Here is a 13,620-nt window from a genome sequence, read left to right as displayed (position 1 = left end):
CGCCCCGTGCTCGGCCGCCGCGGGCGGGCGCAGGTGCGGGAGGAGCTCGGGGCCGCTCCCAGGCGCCTTTCGGTAAACCCCGCGGGGCTTTCGGTCTCCCGCTGGTTGGGGACCAGCGCCCGAGCGAGGAGGGCTCAGCGGGGTCCCTGGGGCCCAGGCGTCGCTCGCTCCTGGGGCCGGGCTGGCTCCTGCGGCCCGGGGCAGCCCACGGTGGGCAAGGGCTGCTCGGCGAAGGCGGGACAAGGGTCGATGAGGCCCCACAAAACCGGGGAGCCCTGTTTTGTGCTTGGCTGCACTTACCGCTGCGAGTTGCAGCACTTGGGTTTACTCACTCGTGTGTGCAAGAGCCCGTAAACTTGTTGAAATGCTGCTCTGGACAGTTCAGTGTTTCAAGGCAGTAACAAGCAGCGAGAGACCTTTTCAATTAACGCTGCCGGCGGTACTTACGGGGTTTACTTTCTTTGTTAGGCCTTTTTGCCTGCCATCGTCGGGAACAGGCTCCAGCACCGCTCCCGCTCAAGCCTGGGGTTTCTCTGCAGGTAGAAGGTGACGCTGGGTTTTGCCTCTCCGTACGGGTTATCCCTGCCCGCTGCCTGGCTCCTCTAGTCTGCTGGCACTGTGGTCCCTGTGGCCAAGCACCGACCCAGAGGAGGGACTGTGGCCTTTTTCTTGTTCTTTTTCTTTCCTGCAGCTGGATCAGCTTTCGGGCAGGTTCTTTGTGGACCTACCTGCAGCTGCTGGGGCTGTGTGAGGTGGGAGTAAGCAGGCAGGAGGGAGTAAACTGCGCTGCTGCGGCGTGGAATGGCAGTGTTAGTTACGCTCAGGTCCTGAGATCTGGTTTTTCCTCGCAAGCTTGAGAGTTAGACACTCGTGCTGGCTGATGGTTTCATTTGCTTGGTTTTTTTTCCCTTTATGAAAGAAAGAGCTTTCCATTTTTTTCTTAAGCAGAACTTTTTTCTGAAGTTTTCCCTCTGTGGGAAAACTTTGCTCTTAAACTTTTATCTTGGCTTTTTCTGGTTGTACTCGGTATTTCAGTTTTTTGTTTGCTGGTGCTTTTCCCTTTCTTCCTTTCTGTGCTGGGTGTGCTGGCTGTTTCTTTGGCTGGTCTGGCTTCTAAATGTTCTTTATTTGGGGCGGGGGGGAAGGTATTTTGGCTTTTTCTGGTTGTACTCGGTATTTCAGTTTTTTGTTTGCTGGTTTTTTTCCCTTTCTTCCTTTCTGTGCTGGGTGTGCTGGCTGGTTCTTTGGCTGGGTTTGGTTAAAATTTTTTTCTTAAGCAGAACTTTTTTCTGAAGTTTTCCCTCTGTGGGAAACTTTGCTCTTTAAACTTTTATCTTGGCTTGTTTCTTTTGGTTGTCTTGCTTCTAAATTTTCTTTTTTTGGGGGGGGGGGGAAGCGGGAAGTGGGAAAAGAGAAAATACTATTTCATGTCAGCTTCTCTAGTGGGATCTTTTAAGCCAAAGGGGAAGAGGAAAGAAAAGAAAAAGGTGATAAAGTGGAGTTCAGGATGCTTTGCTTTGTTGGAGGCAGAAAGGGAAAAATGTTATGACGGAGTGACTTAAGATTTTGTTTTGCTTCTTTTGATGTTGAAAGATAAATCAACATTTTGAAACAGTTCAGTTTAAAATGCCAAGCTCTTCTTTTCTCTTCAACTGACTCCATTGGGGGAAAAAAACCCAGTTGTTCTAAAAAAAATGTAGCAGCAATTCTCTAGTTGTGGAGCCAGTAGTAGTGGCGTGTGTGGGCAGAGGCCTTGCTGCTCTTCCATCAGCAGTTCCTGCCTTCTCTCTGTGGACCGTAAAATTAGAAAGGCTCCGATGTCCGTTTAGTCTGATTGTCTGGGTAATGTGGTCTGTCGAAATCAAGAGAAGCTCTTTGTGAATTAGCTGCCATACCACTCGTGGCTTGCTCAGCCTGCGGGTTCTGGCCTCTGGTGTATAATTGAGGAAAGTAATTGTATTTTAAGAAGACTTAAATCTGTTACCCAGGTGTGTGCTTGTCTCCTGGGTAGATGTCAGGGTATGTGAGCTTTCTCTTGCTGCTAGCAAGTGATCTGTGACCTTCTGATGGTCATAGGCTACAGTTTGAAAGCTGCAGCATCTTAAACTTTCAGGAGCTGTCCCTGTGAGACCCTGAGGCTCTCTGTCCTTTTCCTCCCCTGGGAATTGTCCAGGTGACCTGCCTCCTCCCCCACAGCTGGCTCCTTGCCTGTCCCAGGAGCTTTCATCTTTTTCGTTCAATTCACTGTCCAGGAAGACTTTATTTGTTGCATCTTTCCTGAATTTGGTTTTTGTGCACAGTGACAAGCCTGGTCATGGAGAGCATAGGTCTGTGGTGAGGGAGGGAGAGCCAAGAACAACTAGAACTGGGTATAATTGAAAACCGTCAACTTTGCGTGAAGGAGGATGTTCAAAGCATGTGGCTGTCTACCGAGGCTTGAGGCAGCTCCTTGGATAACACCAATTGGAGGTTTGGATCTTCCAGTTCTAAATAGTCGTTGAGGAGAAAGTGGCAGAAAGTCTCCTGATTGTCCAAATACTGGGCAGTTATCTCGGCTGGAGTCTGAAGGTGAAATGGCAGCAGGACTGGGTGATTTTTCTCTAGAGATGCTGCTTGCTGCTGTAGTTCTGTACCATCTGATGTGGTTGCTGTTGTCCTGAAGATGTCCTAGAAAGACTTCAAAATGGTTGAAATGTTCAAGGACTGGTATCGGAGTGCTCTGCTTGTTCTGGGTTTCCTGCCCTTCCCTTCGAGGTGGCTGTTTCCTGGGGAGTTTGGCTGCAGTGGGGGTCTGTGCCCTGGAGGGACCAGCAATGTCTCATGAGAAGGCTTTTGGGTAACAGAGTAAAAGCCTAGAGCCCCTGCTGATGGGAGCCCAGTGCAGAGAGCAGCGTGCCCACCCGGATGATGCACTCCGGAAACAGTGCAGCTGCGTTCTGAAACTCTCCCTGTGGCAAGCCAGGCCCACTGGGATGCTGTCGGCTGGGCTGAGACAGCACAGCGCGGTTAGGGGCATGGGAGAGGCCTGGGCATCTGGAAGGAGAGAATAATTCAGGAAGGAGGCAGATATAACAGGGAGCAAATGCCCGCTGCAGTGGTAAACAGCACAGACAGAATAGCTGCTTCTGCCCGGCACGCCCTGGCTGGTTCAGCTTTAGGCAGTTTCTCTGTGAGCCCGTGGGTGAAATTCACTGTTTCATTCCCCAAATGTCCTGCCATCCCCTTGGGTCGTTTGTATCTGCTGGTGTTTGCCAGACATTGCCTGAGCTGCTCTTAAACTGCAGCTGTTTTTGCAGGTTCCCAGTTACTGCACGGTTGTTCTTACTGTGTTTATTTTAGTGGTTATAAACTGATTTTTAAAAAGGAGTTGGAACTTGAGCCGGAAAGTCTCCTTTTTCTTCTTCCCCTTCATGATTTGGTTGAGAAGCTGCACTGTAGGAGGTAGCAGCTGAGCCCTTCAATATTGCCCCCCCTTTATACTTTGAATTTTCTGAGATGTGTTTTCCCAGGGATTTGGGGGCAGCTGTCCTGTACCTTGATTTTAGTAGCTGACATGTTTGGGGGGGGTGTCTGCTCTTAATCTTGTAAAATTAGGAATTTGGCTAGGGAGCGAAAAGCTTGAAGGAGACTTTTTTTTCTCCTAGTTGTTTAGCCTGAATGTTTGCAGTCAAACAGAGCTATGTGTTTCTTTTTCTTAAAGACACAGAGAGCAAAAAGCTTCTTTAGGGCAATATTTCAAATTGCTGTGAGGTTCAGAGTTGCGTTTGGAGCTAGAAGGTGCCACTGTTGACCATAACAGTTTCACCATAACTCTATTATCCTGCATTCTACAGGGCAAAGTCCCTCACGGTGATTCTCATAGTGGTTTCAAGAACTATGGGTTGAGGTGTAGGTAATCTTTTTAAAAAATAATAAGTAGCTTTAGTAAAGAGACAAATTGAGGGAGAACCCAGTGCGGTTAACTTGATCCTCTGCTCTCACGGTAATAAATATGTGTTGCCTTTCCACTCTAATCTCTGCTTCCTTCTGTTTGTTTCATAACAGTTACTTTTGCAAGTTGAACTGAAAATAGGTGCTGGAAGTGGTGAATAATCCCTGGAAATTATCCATGGCTGGGAAGAGCCAAGGGTTCAGTCCTCCTGATCTCTTTTGTTAGAGACAGGCTAGCTTTTTTCTTTTTTTTTTTTCTCCCTCCTGTATGCTGTGTTGAACACTGAACAGCGATTTCTATGAAAGAATTTTAAGGAGAGTCTTTCAAAGTTCTTGAATGACCAACTAGGGGCAGCTAAGAAAGGGTTGCCTGGGAGATGCTGTTGAGAGCAGCTAATGCGTGGTGTGACAGCTTTCATGGAAGAAAGTGAAGAAAGGCAGGATCGTGATCTGATCTTCCCTGCCTCCCCTTTGGGGTGCAAGAGTGGTGGTCCTTCTGGAAGGTCAGGGGTTGCAGATGTGACTGAGTTTGTGGGCACAAGGGTCGTGGTGCTTGTTCTACTCACCACAGTGCTCCTTCTAAAGGAACAAGGTGCAGCTGGCCCTGCAAAGACAAACTGATGGTGTAATCTGGGAATCAAATGCTGCACTTCATTTCCTACACTCTTTGCACTGCTCATGCTTCCCCAAGGCTTTCACCGGGAAGGAAAAGATGCTGCCTTGTGGGGATGTAGCATGGGGAGGAGTGTAGGGCTTCTGGATGCTCCTGCAGCACCACCAGGAATTTAGGTGAAATTCTGTTACATCACTTTAAGCAATCTCAGGGTAAAGCTGGCTTTCCAGGGAGCTTATTGTTTGTTCCCTCAATCCTCTTCAGAGCTCCCACTGTACTGGTTATTCCTCTCTTTGGGTGTGTGTCTAGGGTCCAAGTGATAATTGTGGAGAAATGCTGAAATACGTATCCAGAAATGAAGAAAATACTCTGTCTTATGCATTCAGATCACCACCGTTGCATGTTTAATGGATTGCTTTTCCGGATGCTACTCAACTTGCAGCTCTGAGTTTGTTCTTGCACTCTTCCAGTGCCTGCTTAAAATGAGTTTGCATGAAAACGTGAGTGCTTTCAGGCTGTGGAGAATGAAAACGTGATGCTCCAGTTAGGTGTTGGCAAACTGTCCTGCTGTCTGGAATTGTGTGGGAGGAGAAATGGTTTCTTGGTTGTGTGACCCCAATGGGGAGAAGAGCAGCTGGGGTTTAACAAACTGGTTAAAATTATATAGGCCCCCAAATTCTCCAGAGACATCTCTCCTTTCCTAGAAGCTTCCTTTAACAAGCTGATTTCTCAGGCTGATTGCTTGCAGATGAGATCATGCAGTGTGTTTTGCAGGGAAAGAATCTGAACTTAGAATGGTGAGCCAGAAAGTTTTAACACACAAGTCACATGCCCAGTGTCCTCATGGCACATACAAAACACTAGAGACTGCGAAAGCATCCGTCTTCAGGGCGGCTTTGTGCTCCAAGAGCTTTCTGAATATAAAGATACCAAGGGATGCTCTCAAGTGCTGGGTCCTGTTGCTTGGACAGCAACAGGAGATAGCAAGGAAGTATTTCATCTTTCCTTAGCTCTGTTTTTCTCTTTAGTGTGTGTGGTGTTGGGATAAGCCCAAGCGAGGGAAGGCTCTCATCTGCCTTAATTCCACAGACGTTTTTCTGCTGGCTTCAGCAAAGGAATTTATGTAGAATTGATGATATTTTTGCTGTTAATGCATCAGAACATACTGAGCAGGGAAGACAATGCTAATGTTCTGCTGCAGAGGAAAGATCCCACCAATCTCTGGTCCCTCTCAAAAGAGACGCTGTTCACCATTTCTCTCGATGGCAGCTGGCTTAAGGTGTCCTTAATAGAAAGGCCTCTTCTTCCAAAATAATCACAGCCATCGTTTAGGAATGTTGAAAATTAAGGAAAGCTCTTCTAAGGTGATGTTGGGTGGTGTTCCCAGCATAGGGGAGCAAGCTGAAAGATTTTGTTGCCAGTAGCTTTAAAGTACAACCCGTTCTCACAGGCAAGGTGGAAAGGCACCTTACTGATGCCAGGGCCTCCTTGTGCCTAAAATGATTTCTTCTTCCAAATCAAGGCGGCATTAGTTAATGCAAAAATAGATTTGAGGAGTGGGGGGAATTTTACTAATATTGATTATGGAAATAAGAACCACTTGTTCCCAAAATAAAAATTAGAGTCAGACTGGGCAGGGAAAATTTCAAATCCCAAACCTGAAATCTGCCAACATTTTATGCAACTTGAAGACAGGAATGTGTAAAGCAAGATGCATTAAAACCTCCTACCGCTCCACATCAATGTTGTTCTCCCTGTAGGGGAGTCTCATTCTGTGGGTCACTCCTGTGAGCTTTGTGAAACAAATAGTTGAAAGTAAATCTTACAGGTGAGCACAGACTTGGTGGTATTTTTTTTTCCTGTCACTGTGCTGCCTGTCACTTATGCATGTCTGTTCCATGGGAGTTTATCAGAAGCTCTTTCTAATGCAAACTTCACACAGGTGTTCTATAGAGGTGGAAAGTCAAGCACATGGAAGTGGAAAACACCTATACGCAGGCTCGTCAAACTTCGTTTGGCATCCTTGTGAGTGTGTAGTACAATGCAAGTTGAAATATCTCCTTTCTATGTTGTATTATTTTATTCCCTAGGTAAAATATTGTGAACATAAATTGCTTTGGTTCCATGCCCTTACTCACTGGCTAATAATCCCAGGATCCTCCTTTTAATGCAAAGGGCTGGTAAAACACTTGTTGCTCTGACGGATTGCTGTGAGGTTGTATATTTTTTGTAGCAGCTCAACCATTTCATTCTTCATGCTGCTCCTGGATGGGATCCTGCTGGGTCTGTTCACAGGCTGTCTCTCCACCTGGAGACATGATGAGATGATCGCCCCAGGGGGCCACTGGCTCGGTCGAGCAGTGTGTATGCATGGGAGGTGATGATCTGTACCCTGAAGAGTGCTGCTTAAACCTTGTTTTGTTCATGAAGCTTCAAGTACGGAGCTGTTAAAACACCAGCCCACTCAGAACTAATGCTTGTAGAATGCATGAGCAAGGAATTAAACTGGGTGGAGTTGTTCCAAAATTTGGATTTGGGGCCTGTCCTCTCCTAGCGCAGCAGCTCTCTGGGTGTTTGCTTGGAAGGGCTCCCAGCATGGATGATGCTCTCCTGACCTGATTTGACTTTCCTTTCTTGATGCTTGGGTACTGTGCCCAAATCTGCCTGCAGAGCTCTGCAGTGCAGAGCTCCGGTGCCTGATGAACCTGAAACAAGTCAGCTCCTGTCAAGAGGTGGTAGGGAGATGATCAGCTCATATGTGCCGTGGGGGATGGAGGAGAGCGTGAGAGGACAAGAGGAGGGACAGACAAATGAAGGAAACAGTTGTGTTTCTTCCCCAGGACTGTTGTATGTCCTGAGTCTGCTAGCTGCAATTTGGAGGCCAGAAGAATAGGGTGGGGTATTTTCTTCCAACCAGATGAATTTATGCAGTGAAAATGAGAAGTGAGTTCAGTTTCTCTGGGAATAGTATTTAAGGTGTAAAAAAAGTCCCACCCATCAATAACAAAGAGCTGCTGAAGAACGAGCAAATACAGAGAGAGCCTGCAGAGCACACTGCGTTTGCAGCTCTTTTTCCTTGAAGGATGAGAATCTGGGCATGGTTTTGTTGCATGTATCATTTGGTAGTGGTATCAGTCATTCGTGTTGCCTTCTTATGGAGAGGTAAACTAGCCAAGCATCAGGTTTCATTGTCTGTCTGTATTACTGCTATGTTATTTCACTTGTGCTCGTTTGTTTCTGCCTGTCAAAAAGTAAAAAAAAAACCAAACCAAAAACACAACCAAAAAACCAAACCTGTAGCAGAAATAGCTGGAGTACTAGTATTCTCCAATATGAAAATGTCAGCCTATGGTAAGTGCTTTTCATTAAGCTCAGGGCTGTTTCTACTGTTCCTGACAAGCTGTCATGTCTTTGTGCTGGGTAATGTGATCTTCCAGGAATGTTTATCTTTCATTTCTGCATTTATAGTGAAGCTGAGCTGGGGGTGCTTGTGAGAACATGTGCAGCATGAGCCTCCAACGCCATGTTATTGTTTGGGATGAGGTGTTGGCCATGTGTGCTGTGATTCAGCTGCTAAAGAGAACAAATCAGACTAGCAGGGCTAGCCATGCAGTGAGCTCCCTTGCTGTGTTTCCCTGGACAAGGGTCCCAATGCTGTAAATTAATCTCATGGACTTTGTTTTTAAGTGCATGTGTTTTGCATTTGTCTGGATTGCGATAGATATTATTCAAATAACCCAACTTCCCAAAGTGTCCTTCCTCTTTCCATCAGTTTGATGCCATCCATCTACATACTTAGCTAGCAGCAATCTTATATTTTCTCTCATGCTTTGGGACAACGTGGGTGGGGCTTTATCCTGAGAAAATGAGCTTTGCTGGCCAGTGCCGTGTGCAGACACCATGGGTCAATCCTGGCAGCACCATGGGCAGACAGCTGGGAGGAACAGCACTGATGGCAGTTTCTCTGGTGGCCAATGACCCTCTCTCATCTCAGCACCTGCTGCTGCTTCCCCATCACCCTCCAGACAGAGCATCTCGTGTAGACATGCTGCCTTCTTCCCGAGGACTGAACTCAGCAGTGATTAGATGTGGTTCAGTCTCTGCTACGGCATTTTTTGGCCTCATCCCAGCACTGGAAGGACACCAAATAGCAGCAGTGCTTCTGAGACCTCCCTAGAGTAAAGACTTATAGTGGGAAATGACTTTTCTAGTTGCTTCTAACGTCTTGAGAGTTACTGGCTGTCTTGCTTTTAACCTGTATTCTTGGAATTATTGCAAGCTTTTGTATTTGAATACATAGCTGAAGTTAAATGCCAAAAAGAAATCTCTTATGTCGGGTGTTAATTTGTGCAAGGACAGTCTGATGCAGTGTACTGACCCTGTTTGAGACCCGTGCAATACATCGAGGCACTGATACTGGTACTCCAGTATCCCTGCCAGTACAGAATTAGCCCTGATTGTGTCAGTGCTGACATCTTTGTTAACCAAGCTTCTAATACAATCTAGAAAGATCTCTTCAGAGAAACTTGATGCAAATCTTTCATAGAACTGTTGGCAATAATTATTCTGCCTGTTCTCATTCGCTATCACAGAGTGATGGAAATACTGGTTGGAAAGGACATCTGGAGGTCTTCAGCCTGACCTCCTGCTTGAAGTGGGACTGTCTCCAGCATGTGATTGACTCAGCCATGGCTTTGTCTGGCCAAGTCTTGAAAACATCCGGGGATGGAGCAGTGTACCATGCTGGATCAGCTTTTGTTTGCTTTTTGCTTGAGAGTTGTACCTAGTGAACCACCTTATAGTGTGGGTTATGCATTTAGGCTTGAATTACCTCATCCTGCAGGTTTAAAAACATTTAAGTGAACTGTTAGGAAGTGTCCCAGTAGGGCTAGTAGTGTAATGTGTAATGTATCTGAATCCTTCTGTCTTTTCCGTGCTAGTATGGGAAATATGAGCGGACCCTTGTGCTGTTTCTGCAGGAAAAGGCAGGGATCCTGTTAGGTGGTTTTCTCGTGTTTGCACAGGGTATTACAGGTGAAGCAACGCTTGTAGGACATGTCCCGTTGTTGGAATGAGCACATGGGTATTTTCCCCTCAGTATTAGCCGTTGGTGTTTGCCCAGATATGAGCTAGGCTTGTCAGGAGGCGCAGGATGAGCCCTGCGAGCATCCGTTGCCCTGAGGCCGAGTGTGGGATCGGTGCTGACCAGCTGTGCACCGAGGCTGAGGCCACACATATACAAGGCATGCAGTTGCCTTTTATCTACCCTCCTCAGTCCCTCGCAATGAGAGGAGAGGGTTTTCTGCAGTCTGCTGCATTTATTTCAGAAAAAATACCAGGTCATGAGATGAGTGTGCCTGTTGGAGTGCACATCTAAGTTGCCCATCGTGGTCCTGAGTATTAGTGGGAACAGAACAACTCTCTACATCTGAGAAGTAAACTTGCCTTCAGAAATGTCACAAGCTTCTGGACGCAGCGGGTGTCCATGAATGGCATGTAGTCAGGCCAGACCAGAGGCCTGCTGCTGCATCTGGGCTGGGCTGGATTTCTTCAGACAAAACTGCAGATTGCAACACCCTCACACTTACTTAGGCCAGGAGGCCTTGCTTGGAAGGGAAATGGCTGAGATGCAAGGAGCTGCTGAGGAGGTGGAAGCTTGCCTAGCCAAGACCTTGTTGCTAGACTTAAATCTGGCTGCATCCTTGGACTCTGCATCCCCTCGTGTAACGGGGAGATTCAGAAATGATGTGCATGCTTCACTGGCACTGAAAATGAGAGCCTCTGTGGGCTGGTCAATGATCTTGTTTGGCACTGTCTTCTGCTCTGGAGGTTGATGTTGTATTCCTGTTAGAGTGCAAACCAACCCTTGTGACAGATGAGTCTGGTGGTGTGGAGCGAGCAGCAGTGTCCTTGGGTGGGTTACGAGTTCTCACTCGCGCTGTGCGGAGGGGCCCTTTAATATCCTGCCTGTCTGAACTGCGTACCTGAGAGCACGCTCCTGCTTTGTTTCCATTCCGGAGCCAGCGAAAAGGGCTGGGAGCCTGGGCTTCTGCAGTCTTCTGGTTATTTGAAGATGATAGTCCTTGCTGAGGAATCGCAGAAATGCAGTGACTACTATTGTCAGCTGCTCTCTGCGTGCTAGCTTTGGATGAAAGTGCAGAGGTCAGGTTTGGGGTCGTATGGCCGGAGGGTCCTGGAGCAACAGCTATACAGGACTTCAGGGATGTCAGCTGGAACCTGACTTTGGCTGACAGCTCTTGCTTTCCACCAGTTCTTCCATGCACTGCTTATTTTTGCAGGGGTCTGTCTTTGTGTGTTGGAGACGGAGGAGCTGTAATGGCATTGCTGCCACAAGCTGAGCTCTGCCCGTTCGGTGGTTCAGTTGGTTTGGTGTCCCTTGCTGGGAGAAGCAAATGGCTGGTGCCGAGTCTCTCCCTTCCCGTGTGCTGTTCCTCCTCGCTGAAGATTATAGTCAGTGCTTATGGTTTGCTTTGGCTTTCTGCTCATATTCTCCATGTCCCTGGAATAAAATCTTCAGTGAAGGTAGCTTTTCTCTGAGCTGGATTTGGAATTAATACTCAGACATCGGTCTTCTCAGGTCCCCACAGCTTGTAGTTTTTGAGGTGAAATATGCCAACACAGATTCACCTGGGAAACTTCTGGGAGAGAGGAACAGACTTGGGGAAGTACCACCGCAGGTGAGATAGCAGGGCTTTGTCCCCAGCAGTCCTGGGACCTGTGCAGCTCTGCTTGTCAGAACTCTCCTTACGCCACATTCCTTGCTCCAAACTCGTTACAGGGATGGAGGGCAGAAAGAGCTGGCCTGCTGCAGTTTGTAATAGCTCTGAGTGGGATCTGTTATTCTGCATATTTAGGCTCGTTCCAGTGAAAAAAGGACTGTTTTCTGCTTTGCTTTATCCCTAGATTGATTAGTGGGGGAGGAACATGTGATGGACGGTGCTCAGGACGTAAGATACTACCTAGTGCTTCAAGAAGAAAGGTCAGCTTTGAAAGAGGCCTTGTGCCTGCTGAATATATCAACTGCTCCTAGGGATTAGATGTCAAAAACCCAGAGCAGAGGCTTACTAGCTTATGGGAGTTGAGCCCTTCCTTGGAGTGGCAGTGATTCTTGTCTGCAGCGCTCGCTGTTGCAGAACACCAGAGGGTACTTGGCTCATCGTGCAGATGAGAGCAAGGCAGAGGGGCTGGAGATGTCCTGCTTGGGCTGGTCCCAGTGTCCAGGGATAGGGAGGGATGTTTGTTTGCAGATAATGGTTTTCTCTGCCCCTCTCTCACAGTTGCGTCAGCAAAGATGGCCAAGGAGAGTGTTACAAGTGTGTCCTTGCTGAGCACTGCTCTATGCCAAGAGTTTACTTGTCTGGATGATGTGTTCGCTGGGGCTTTGTCATTACAATAACTAAAGCTAAATTGATCTCGCTCCACTTGTTCTGACCTGGGGGTGTAAGTACTACTTTCCTTCTCTCTACTCTCATCCCCATCTTTGAGGCAGCCCATAATGTAGCAGCTGGGGACAGTGTTGTTTAAAAGACAGGGCAAATGGGAGGCTGCTGCCGTTTGGATCTTTCCTGGTAGCATTAAAGCTCTGAGTGAGATTTTGGGAGCTGCGGAGGAGTCGTTGTTCCTCCACTGCCACCTCCCCAGCCATTCTCATCCCTGGGTGAGGGAGCCGTGGTGGCAAAGCAGTGCTGAGGCCTCCTCTGCTCCCGTGTCCCAGCAGGACAGAGCTTCACTGAGCAGCTGCCTGTGTGCCCAGAAACAAGCAGCTTGGCTCAGCTGCAGAACTTTATCTGTTGGGGGAATGTATCTATCCCATGGCTGGACCAGAGGTTGTGCTTGTTTTAGTGATTTAGGAAGTCACTGAGGGGCAGAGGAGACACCATACTGCTGTGATGTTTGCCCTCTTGAGGACTCTTGTTATCTCTCTTTAGAGCAGGAAAGGCTTCCTTGGCATGGGGTGGGAGTGTGTGGTGGAGGGTGAGTGCTCCCCTCGCTCCCCGTTGTCTCATACTGCTTGGGGAGGGCCTGTCCCACATCAGGTGTCCGTATATGTCACCGCATACGCTATCGTGTCATCTCTGAGCCGCCTTCTGTTATCCTGCAGTACAGCTCTAGTCAGCACCTTGTATGTAAGGGTGGTTTGTCAGTATTTCTCAGAGGATGTCACATGTGTGTCCCAAGCTTGCCCTCTCTGCCGTGCCAAGCTCTGCCCTGTTTCCCTCTTTTCCCCGGTTTACGTCTGGAAGTGGATTTCTTTGCAGTGGAAGGACAATACTAGCAGAGCTAGGCTGAGCAGATGTTTCAGCTGGGGTAGGGTTGGGAGTGAGCGTGCTCTCACACTATGGTAAGGAGAGAAGTGGGCTGTAGGGTGTAAACAAAGCACTTTTACAGCAGGCTTCTGTATTGCATCAAAAGTTCCTGGAAAGGTGAAGGTGGGAGCTGGCTTTCACAGCCTCTCACTGAAAGAATAAAAAAGCTTGAACGTGTACAGGTCCAGCCCCCTTAGTGGGCCTGTCCCATGCTCTTCAACTCCTTTGTCCCTGCTTAGCTGGAGACTGCTCAGGTGAGGTCCTGGTCCTGTCTGAGGCATTGGTGCTTACTGGGGTCACCAGGCCCTGTTGTGGCCTTCTCAGATAAAGGCACATAGGGGTCCTGCCATAGCTGGGCTAGGTGGGTGACTGGAAGGTGAGGAGTATAAGGACCACGGAGCAGAGCCATGGATGGTAGAAGGTAGCCGTAGAAGGATGGGTGGTCTGGCAATATCGCTGGAGCAGCCTGTTGTGCTGCTGCTACAGGAGAGGCCTGTCAGAAAAAGCTTTTAGGTGGTATTCTAATTAGTGTTTTCCTTATTCTTACTTGGATATATATTCCTATATCACTGTTGGTAACTGTGGCAGCACTCTGGCTCCTATATCACTGTTGGTAACTGTGGCAGCTCTCTGGCCACAAGTCACAGGTCTGGTACATGTCTCTCTTGACATTCATTTCTACAATGTGATTATGTAGCTTTTCTTCTGCAAGAACTTTGTGCTCAGGACAGAGGAGGGATCTGCTCAGAT

This window comes from Aptenodytes forsteri, unplaced genomic scaffold, assembly GCF_000699145.1.
Source record: "Aptenodytes forsteri isolate BGI_AS27 unplaced genomic scaffold, ASM69914v1 Scaffold518, whole genome shotgun sequence".
Taxonomy (NCBI): Eukaryota; Metazoa; Chordata; class Aves; order Sphenisciformes; family Spheniscidae; genus Aptenodytes; species Aptenodytes forsteri.
This window is presented reverse-complemented; position numbering follows the sequence as displayed.